The sequence below is a fragment of the Orycteropus afer genome, unplaced genomic scaffold, assembly GCF_000298275.1.
Source record: "Orycteropus afer afer isolate SDZICR_OR568_19922 unplaced genomic scaffold, OryAfe1.0 scaffold00366, whole genome shotgun sequence".
NCBI classification, from domain to species: domain Eukaryota; kingdom Metazoa; phylum Chordata; class Mammalia; order Tubulidentata; family Orycteropodidae; genus Orycteropus; species Orycteropus afer.
The window spans coordinates 2,387,981-2,398,265 of NW_006921953.1; the positions used below are offsets into that span (position 1 = coordinate 2,387,981).

The 10,285-nt window shown below is 42.1% G+C and overlaps 1 pseudogene; it reads left to right on the forward strand.

Annotated features, from left to right (window-relative positions):
• Positions 1 to 7,780: 7,780 nt before the first annotated feature.
• LOC103207371 lies at positions 7,781 to 8,328 on the forward strand (annotated as a pseudogene).
• The last annotated feature ends 1,957 nt before the right edge of the window (positions 8,329 to 10,285 follow it).

The following is a 10,285-nucleotide window of genomic DNA, read 5'->3' on the forward strand; positions in this document are numbered from 1 at the left end:
TATCCAGGATCTCCTACATCCCTTCCAAGTGGATGACAGTGGTAGCTGGGCACCATCTAGTTCTTCTGGTCTCATAGTTGTCTAGGTTGCAGATCGGATGGTGTACAGTCGCTAGGACTCATTGTTTCCATTAATTTTGGTTTTCTTCTTTCTTTTTGGCTCTTGACGAGGAGAGACCCATTGTTGCATCTAGATGGCAACTGGCTAGCTTTTAAGATCCCAGTTGCTACTTGCCAAAGTAGGAGGTGGAACAATGTTTTGTGTAGTATGTTATGCCAATTGAGAAGCCATAATCTTTGTGACTCCTACACAATGACTGAGTGGGACTGTGCAGATGAGGTGCTTGTGGCCCACCAAGGGAACTGGACAGCTTGCTGCTAATGCAAATAAGGTGCATGGCCCCCTTGTGAGGGTGGGACCATGCAAATAAGGTGTATGGAACCCTAACAAGGGGATTAGTCAGTTTTACCATCCCTCTAGGCTTAAAATAAGACATTCCAGAGGTGGACGGAGGGAATCTGACCACCACAAAGAAGAAGAGATTGGAGCAGAGTACATTCTTTGGACCTGGGTCCCTATGCTGGGAAACTCCTAGACGAAGGAACAGAGAGCTGTAACACCAGAGACAGATAGAGATGGTGAGAAGCAGCAGCAGAGAAATAGAGGCAGCAGAGGCAGCAGAACCAGGAAACCAGTGGGAGAAGGTACAGGGAGCTTCCCAGCCCATGGAGTGAGAAAGCTGAGCACCTTTGAGCAGGAGACTTGCTGGCAGAGTAGAGTACCTCTGAGAACTTATCAGTGGAACTGAAGAGATTTGTAACACTTGCCTGAGCAGGGCAGAAGCCAGACCAGAGCCTCAAGAGGCCCAAGGGACCAAGAAGCGGAGGCCTAAGAAGCTGAGAGTCAGGGAGAGGTCTACCTTCAGGCACAACTGAGAAGCTGTTCTGACTGAAGAACTGTATTCTGAGTCATTTCTGATCTTGAATTGTAACATGTTACTTTTCTAAAAACCTCATAATCATGAGTATTGTCTGTGAGTTTTATGTGGCCATTGCAATGAATTATTACCCAGAAAAGAATTAGAGAGTGCCATGGGAGGACAGTTGGTGTCAGAATTGGTAAAAAGGTTGGAAGATGGAGGTAAGTATGATTTCTGCCTCATAGGAATCAGCCTTGGACTGTTGATCTTGATTCTCCTTCCCCTTTGTGACATTAAAGGAAGTCAGATGTCCCCACATGCCATTTATACAATACCTGTAAAGTGCTTAGTTTAGTGATTGGCAAGCTGTTGTTATTGTTGTTAGGTACTGTTGAGTCAACTTTGACTCACAGCAACCCTATGTACAACAGAACAAAACACTGCCTGGTTGTACATCACCCTCACAATCCTTGCTATGCTTAAGCCCATCATTGCAGCCACTGTATCAATTCAACTTGTTGAGGGTTTTACCCTCTTTTGCTGACCCTTCACTTTACCAAGCATGATATCCTTCTCCAGAACTGGTTCCTTCTGAAACATAACCAAAGTAGGTGAGACAAAGTGTGACCTTTCTCATTTCTAAGGAGCATACCAACTGTACTTCTTCCAAGACAAATTTGTTCATTCTTCTGGCAATCCATGGTATTTTCAGTATTCTTCACCAACACCACAATTCAAAGACATCAATTACTCTTTGGTCTTTCTTATTCACTGCCCAGCTTTCACATGCATATGAGGTTATTGAAAACACCATGACTTAGGTTAGGAGTACCTTAGTCTTCAAAGTGACATCTTTGTTATTTAACACTTTATAGAGTTCTTTTGCAGCACATTTGCCCAGCACAATATGTCATCTGATTTCTTGACTGTTGCTTCCATGGGTGTTGATTGTGGATCCAAATAAAATGAAATTCCTGACAACTTCAAACTTTCCTCCATTTATCGTGATGTTATCAGTCCAGTTGTGAGGATATTTTATTACTTTATGCTGAGGTGTAATCTATACTGAAGAGTGTAGTCTTTGATCTTCATCACTAAGTGTTTCAAGTCCTCTTCATTTTCAGCAAGCAAGGTTGTGTCATCTGCATATTGCAGGTTATTAATGAATCTTCCTTCAATCCTGATGCCACATTCTTCTTCATATAATCTAGCTTCTCGGATTATTTGCTCAGCATACAAATTGAAAAAGTATGGTGAAAGGATACAAGCCTGATACACATCTTCACTGATTTTAAACCACTATCCCCTTGTTCTGTTCAAATGACTGCCTCTTGGTCTATGTACACATTCTTCATGAGCACAATTAAGTGTTCTAGAATTCCAATTCTTTGTAATATTATCATGATTTGCTGTGATTCACACAGTTGAATGCCTTTGCATAGTCAACAAAACACAAGCAAACATCTTTCTGGTATTCTTTCCATTCAGCCGAGATCTACATGGCATCAGCAATGATATCCCTCATTCCATGTCCTCTTCTGAATCTGGCTTGAATTTCTGGCAGTTCCCTATCTATGTACTGCTGCAATTAATTTTAAATTAATTTTTTAATTATCTTCAGCAAAATTTTACTTGTGTGTGATTTTAATGATATTTAAATAATATTATAATGGTATTATCCAATAATAAGCTATCCAATAATAAATAGCTTTAGCTATTTTCTGGATCACTTTTCGTTGGAATGGGCACCAATGTGTATCTCTTCCTGTCAGATGGCCAAGTAGCTGTCTTTCAAATTTCTTGGCATAAATCAGTGAGCACCTCCAGTACTGCATTTGCTTGTTGAAACATCTCAATGAACATTCCATGAATTCCTAGAGCCTTGTTTATTTCCAAGTCCTTCAGTGAATCTTCAACTTCTTCCTTCAATACCATCGGTTCTTGATTATATGCTACCTCCTCAAATGGTTGAACATTGACCAATTCTTTTTGGTACAGTGATTCTGTGTATTCCTTCCATCTTGTTTTGATGCTTCCTGCATCCTTCAATGTTTTGCCCTTAGAATCCTTTGATATTGCAACTTGAGGTGTGAATTTTTTCTTCAGTTCTTTCAGCTTGAGAAATGGCAAGCATGTTCTTCCATTTGGTTTTCTAACTCCAGGTCTTTGCACATTTCATTATAATACTTCACTTTGTTTTTGCAAACCACCCTTTGAAATCTTCTATTCAACTCTTTTATTTCATCATTTCTTCCATTCACTCTGTCCAAGAGCATGTTTCAGAATCTCTTCTGACAACCATTTTGTTTTTTTGTTCCTTTTCTGCCTTTTTAATGACCTTTTGCTTTCTGCCTGTATGATGTTCTTAATGTCATCTCACAATTCATCTTGTCTTTGGTCATTAGTGTTCAATGTGGCAAATCTGTTCTTCAGATGGTCTCTAATTAAAGTGAGATATAATCAAGGTCATATTTTGGCTCTTTTGGACTTGTTTTAATTTTCTTCAGCTTTAACTTGAACTTGCATGTGAGCAATTGATGGTCTCTTCCACAGTCAGCTCCCTGCCTTATTCTGACTGATGATATTGAGTTTCTCAATTACCTCTTTCCACAGATGTAGTCTATTTGATTTCTGTGTATTCCATCTGGTGAGGTCCATGTGTATAGCTGCCATTTATGTTGTTGAAAAAAGATATTTGCAATGAATTAGTTATTGGTCTTGCACAATTCTATCATGTGATCTCTGGCATAATTTCTTTCACTAAGGCCATATTTTCCAACTACCAATGCTTCTTCTTTGTTTCCAATTTTTGCATTCTAAACACTAGTAATTAGCAATAGATCTTGATTGCATATATGGTCTATTTCAGACTATAGAAGTTGGTAAGAATCTTCAATTTCTTCATCTTTGGCTTTAGTGGTTGGTGCGTAAATTTGAAAAATAGTTGTATTAACTGGTCTTCCTTATAGGTTATGGATATTAGCCTCACTGACACACTGTACTTCAGGATACATCTTGAAATGTTCTTTTTGATGGTGAATGTGATACCATTCCCCTTCAATCTGTCATTCCTGCATAGTAGATCATATGATTGTTTGATTCAAAATGGTTAATACCAGTCCATTTCAGCTCACTAATGCCAAGGATATCAATCTTTATGCATTCCATTTTGTTTGTAACAACTTTTAATTTTCCTAGATTTGTAACTCATACATTCTGCATTCTGGTTATTAATAGATGTTTGCAGCTGTTTTTTCTCATTTTGAGTTGTACCTCATCAGCAAACGAAGGTCCTGAAAGTTTTACTCCATCCACATGATTAAGATCAACTCCTTTGAGGAGGAGGAGCTCTGGTAGTGTAATCCCTAATGCACTTGACTGCTAACCAAAAGGCTGGCGGCTCAAACACACCAGCCACTCCTTGGAAGGAAGGTTGGGCAATCTACATCCGTAGCCATACTGCCTTGGAAACCCAAGGAGGGGTTGTTATGAGTTGAGTCTGACTTGATGGCACATAACAACAACAACACTTTGAGAAGGCAGCTCTTCCCTAGTCATATTTTGAGTGTCTTCCAATGTGAGGGTAGTCTCTTTTGGCACTACTAAATCCACCACCTGTGTGTCAGTTTGTTGTGCTGTGTTGGCTTACATGTTGCTATGATGCTGGAAGCTATGCCACCAGTAGTTCAAATACCAGCAGGGTCACCCATGGTGGGCAGGTTTCAGTGGAGCTTCTAGACTGAGACAGACCAAGAAGAAAGCCTTGGAGATGTGCTTCCAAAAATTAGCTCATGAAGACCTTATGGATCACAACAGAATATTGTCCAGTTCTCTTGCTTTGGACATATCATCAGCAGGGATCAATCATTAGAGGAAGACATCATGTTTGGAGAACCTCGGTAAGATAGATTGGCACAGTAACCACAATGATGGACTTGAACATGCAGGCAACTGTGAGGATGATGCAAGACTGGGAACATTTCATTCTGTTGCACATAGTTCATCATTTGTCAAAGTCTACGTGATGGCAGCTATCTAGCTGAGCACTAAGTAAACAAGAGCCTTTAAAACAGACATTAAAAAAAAAAAAACCCTCACTGCCAACGAGTTGATTCTGAGTCAGAGCAATCCCCATAGAATTTCCAAGGCTATAGTTTTGGTAGGATAGTGCTTAAGGCACTTGACTGCTAACCAGAAGGCTGGTGGTTCAAGCTCACCACCCACTCCTCAGAAGGAAGACTGGGCAATCTACTTCCATAGTGATACCACCTCAGAAACCCAAGGAGGGGTCACTATGAGTCTGACTCAACAGCAGTGAGTTTAGTTTTTTGGTTTCTTACAAATCTTTACAGAAGTAGACTGCCTCATCGCTCTTCTGCAGAGTGGCTGGTGAGTTTGAACCAGCGACCTTTTGGTTAGCAGCCAAATGCTTTAACCACTATACTATGAAACATATTTAAAATGAATGAGGCTCTGAGTTTTTGTGTGCCACCGTGAGGGTTTGCTGATCTGGCTGGAAGACTGGTTATTTCTTCACATCCTGGCACACAGTTGCTGCTGCTCAGCTAACAAGACAAGGTTCTGAAGTGGAGCCTTTTGGTACCCACTTGTGAATCCAGCACACACTGCATGCCACCCTGGACTGTCCCAATGCTCCTCTCTGTCATCTAACTGCTCCAAGATGTCTCTGCGGGCTTCAAGGCTGTGAGATGGAGGTGGAAAGTCCATGGTGTGTGGACCTGGGAGGCTACTGTCATCCCAGGTGACCTCTCAATCAATTCCACCCTCCCCAGGCAGGATGCTGAGAGCTGGCAAAGAATCAAACAAAAAACAAACCTGCTGCCATTGAGTTGATTCTGACTCATAGTGACCCTTTGCTTCTCCAGGAAGCCCTGGAGAGCCAAACCTCTATGTGCTGATCCACTAGTATCCAGCAAGGCTGAAAATACAAGATTTGGAGTCAAGCACCCTCACAGCCCTGCCCTGGCTCTCTGAACAGCTCAGCCTTCAGGGTCTTCGTCCATACAAGGGGATGAGACCCTCCTTATATGATTACCTTACCAGTCCCTAGGTGGCATAAACATAAGCATTACCTACTATCAAAACATTTGAATTTTGAGTCAGCCCAGAGGCACCTCAGAAGAAAGGTTTGGTGTCTACTTGTGCAAAATCAGCCACTGGAAACTACTCTGATACACAGGAGGTCATCATGAGTTGGAGTCAACTCAATGGCAACTGGTTTGGGGTTTGATGCATGGTTGTCACAATGCTAAACTGAGACACTGTGGAGAGCCGCTGCCCTGCTCATCCTGGCTGCTGCTGATAGGCATCCATCTCTCCCTAGGCTCCATGCCTGCCCCCTTGCTCTTATAGCCCAGCTCATGTTGGGACAGCCTCTTCCCATATCTGATTTCATCCTCAGCACCATCTTAAGGGAGCTCTGGTGGCATAGTTTCTAAGGCATTTGACTGATTTTAAGAGCTACCTTTTGCTTGTCTCCATCTGATGTAGTCAAGACTCTCTCTGGTTAAGATGTCTGTGCAGTATTTAGTGGCAATATCAAGACTCAAACCTCATCTGTCTTGATTAGGCAAATTCTGTCGTTCTCACACCTCTGAATCGTGGGAAAGATACAGACTCTATGAATGCAGGTATGTTGTTGTTGTGCCGTAGAGTTGGCCCCGACTCATAGCAACCCCTCCTTGGGTTTCCGAGGCAGTATCACTATGGAAGCTGATTGCCCAACCTTCCTTCTGAGGAGTGGCTGCTGGGTTTGAACCGCCAGCCTTCTGGTTAGCAGTCAAGTGCCTTAGGCATTATGCTACCAGAGTTCCTTGAATGCAGATATATCCTCTGGGAAAACCTAAGGGAAAGAGGAGGATCCCATGTTTGGTTTTAGGAAAATTGTAATTTGTAATAAAAGATTCCAGCAGGGGGCGATGTACACTCAATAAACACAGGCAGCACCTGTTTTCACAGCCTGACTGAGCCCCAAGTGCTGAGGGGTTATTTGCTACATATATACTTACTAAAGTTGTATTTAGGAGCTCTGGTAGCATAGTGGCTAAAGCACTTTACTGCTAACCAGAAGGCTGGCGGTTCAAACCCACCAGCCACTCCTCAGAAGGAAGGTTGGGCAATCCTACTTCTGTAGTGATACTGCCTCGGAAACCCAAGGAGGGGTCGCTATGAGTCAGGGCCGACTCGACGGCACGTAACAACAACAAAAAAAAAAGTTGTATTTATTACTAAGGCATGTTGTTGTTATCATATTTATTATTATTATTAAAGGAACTTATTATTATAAAGGAGCTCTGGTGGTATAGTGCCTAAGGCATTTGACTGCTAACTAGAAGGGTGGCAGTTCAAACCCACCAGCCACTCCTGGGAAGAAGATTGGGCAACCTACTTCCTGTAGCGATACCGCCTCAGAAACCCAAGGAGGGGTCTCTGTGAGTTGCAATCGATTCAATGGCAGTTGAGTTTGTTTTTTGTTTTTTTTTTATACTTATTAAAGGAGCTCTGGAGGCACAATGTTAAGCACTCAGCTGCTAATCAAAAGATCGAATGTTCAAACCCACCAGGTACTCAGTGGGAAGAAAGACCAGGTAATCTGCTCTGGTAAAGATTATAACCTATGGGGCGATTCTACTCTGTCCTATAGGGTCACTATGCATTGGAATTGACCTCACAGCACCCAGCAACAACAGGTGGCACCAATAGTTTCCCCCACTGCTAATCTAAGGATTGGCAGTTGGAGCCCACTTGGCAGTACTACTAAAGAAAAGGCCTGGTGATCTGTTTCCCTTAAGATTACAGCCAAGAACTCTTCCCGTCAGCAGCCTGAGGTGATCTTGCAAAATGATCCGCTACTCACTTGACCCAGAAAACTCCATAAAATCTTGCAGACCGAGAGGTTCAAATCTTCGGGTGCATTTTAAGAACACCCCTGAAACTGCCCAGGGCATCAAAGGTATGCATATCTGAAAAGCCACCAAGTATTTGAAAGATGTCACTTTGCAAAAGCAATGTGTGCCATTCTGACGTTACAATGATGGAGTTGTGTCCAGACCAAACAGTGGGGCTGGATACAGGGTTGGTGGTCCAAAAAGAGTGCTGAATTTTTGCTGCACATGCTTAAAAATGCAGAGAGTAATGCTGACCTTAAGGATTTAGATGTAGATTCTCTGGTCATTGAGCATATCTGGGTGAACAAAGCTCCCAAGATGCACCACTGCACTTACAGAGCTCATGTCAGATCAATCCATGTATGAGCTCTCCCTGCCACACTGAGATGATCCTTACTGAAAAGGAACAAATTATTCCTAAACCAGAAGAGGAGGTTTGCACAAAAGAAAAAGATAGCCCAGGAGAAACTGAAGAGACAGACACTTATGACTCAGGAGTAAATTCAGCATAAAATAAAATGCAAATTAAAGTAAAAGCAGAAGGAAACAAACAAAGATTACAGCCAAGAAAACCCTGGGGAGCAGTCCAACTCCGTAACATATGGGGCTGCCCTGAGTCGGAATGGACTCTCGACGGTCGTTAACAACAACATAAACAAACAAAACTCACTGCCGGCCAGTCAATTCTGACTCATAGCGACCCCTCTGTGGGTGTTTGAGGCAGTATCTCACCAAAGTAAATTGCCCAGTCTTCCTTCCACAGAGTATCTGGTGGGTCTGAATCGCCAGCCTTCTCGTTAGCAGTCAAATACCTTAGGCGCTATGCCACCAGAGCTCTCAACAACATACTTACTAAAATACCAGGAAGATGTTTACTTGTGTTTTATTGACTATGCAAAAGCACTCAACTGTGTGGATCATAACAAATTACAGATAACATGGCAAAGAATGGCAGTTCCAGAACACTTAATTGTGCCCATGAGGGACCTATACATAGACCAAGAGGCTGTCATTTGAACAAAACAAGGGAATACTGCATGATTTAAAATTAGGGAGTATGTCGGATTGTATCTTTTCACCATACTTATTCTATCTGTACACTGAGCAAATAATCTGAGAAGCTGGACTATATGAAGAAGAGCATGGCATCAGGATTGGAGGAAGACTCATTAACAACCTGTAATATACAGAATGACACAACCTTGCTTGCTGAAAGTGAAGAGGACTTGAAGCACTTACTAATGAAGATCAAAGACTACAGTCTGCAGCAAGATTACACCTCAAAATAAATAAAGTGAAAATCCTCACAACTGGACCAATAAACAGCATCATGATAAATGGAGAAAAGATGAAAGTTGCCAAAGATTTCATATTACTTGGTCCCACAATCAACCCCCATGGAAGCAGCAGGCAAATCAGATGTCATATTTCACTGGACAAATTTGCAAAAGACCTCTTTAAAGTGCTGAAGAACAAAGATGTCTCTTTGAAAACTAAGGTGCACCTAACCCAAGCCATGATATTTTCAACTGCCTCATATGCATGTGAGAGCTGGACCATGAATAAGAAGACCAAAGAACAGCTGATGCTTTTGAGTTGTGGTGTTGGTGAAAATACTGAAAGTACCATGGACTGCCAGAAGAAGTTAATAGATCTGTCCTGAAAGAAGTGCAGCTAGAATGCTCCTTGGAAGCAAGAATGGCCAGACTTCGTCTCACCTACTTTGGTCACATTGTCAGAAGGGACTATTCCCTGGAGAAGGTTATCATGCTTGGTAAAGTGAAGGGTCAATGAAAAAGGGGAAGGCTCTCCACAAAATGGATTGATATAGTGGCTGCAACCATGGGCTCAGGTATAGGAAGGATTGTGAGGCGCACTCCAGGCAGTGTTTTGTTCTGTTGTACATGTGGTCACTGCAAGTCAGAGGTGACTCACAGAACCTAACAACAACTTATTAAAATGTTTGCTTCCTATAAGCAGCCTCAGAAAGCTTGCACAAATAAAACTCTTCCTCAAACACATATTGGTTTCAGAAATACACCACCAAAACCACTTCCACAACAAATCTACTAAGGAAAAGGTTTCTGAGCAATTCTTTTTTTCCTTAGAAAATTAAGGAGGTGTGTTAGACTGGGTTCTTTAGAGAAACAAAACCAGTAAAGCTTACATAGAGAAAGAGAAATTTATCTTAGGAAAATGGCTCACACACTTACAGAAGATGGCAAGTCCAAAGTTCTTGGATCAAACATCAAGCTGGAGGCTTTTCCCAACTCATGCAGCTGCAGGGGCTGAGGAGCTCAAGGTTGGCAGGCAGTATACTGGCTGTTGACTCCAACGAATGACGAATCCAAGATCTCCAGGCCAAATGGTGGATTGTTCACTCACAGACAGTTGTAGGCAGCACAACAGAATCCCGATCCACACAAGAGTGTCTCTTTTCCCAGGATCTCCATAAGTA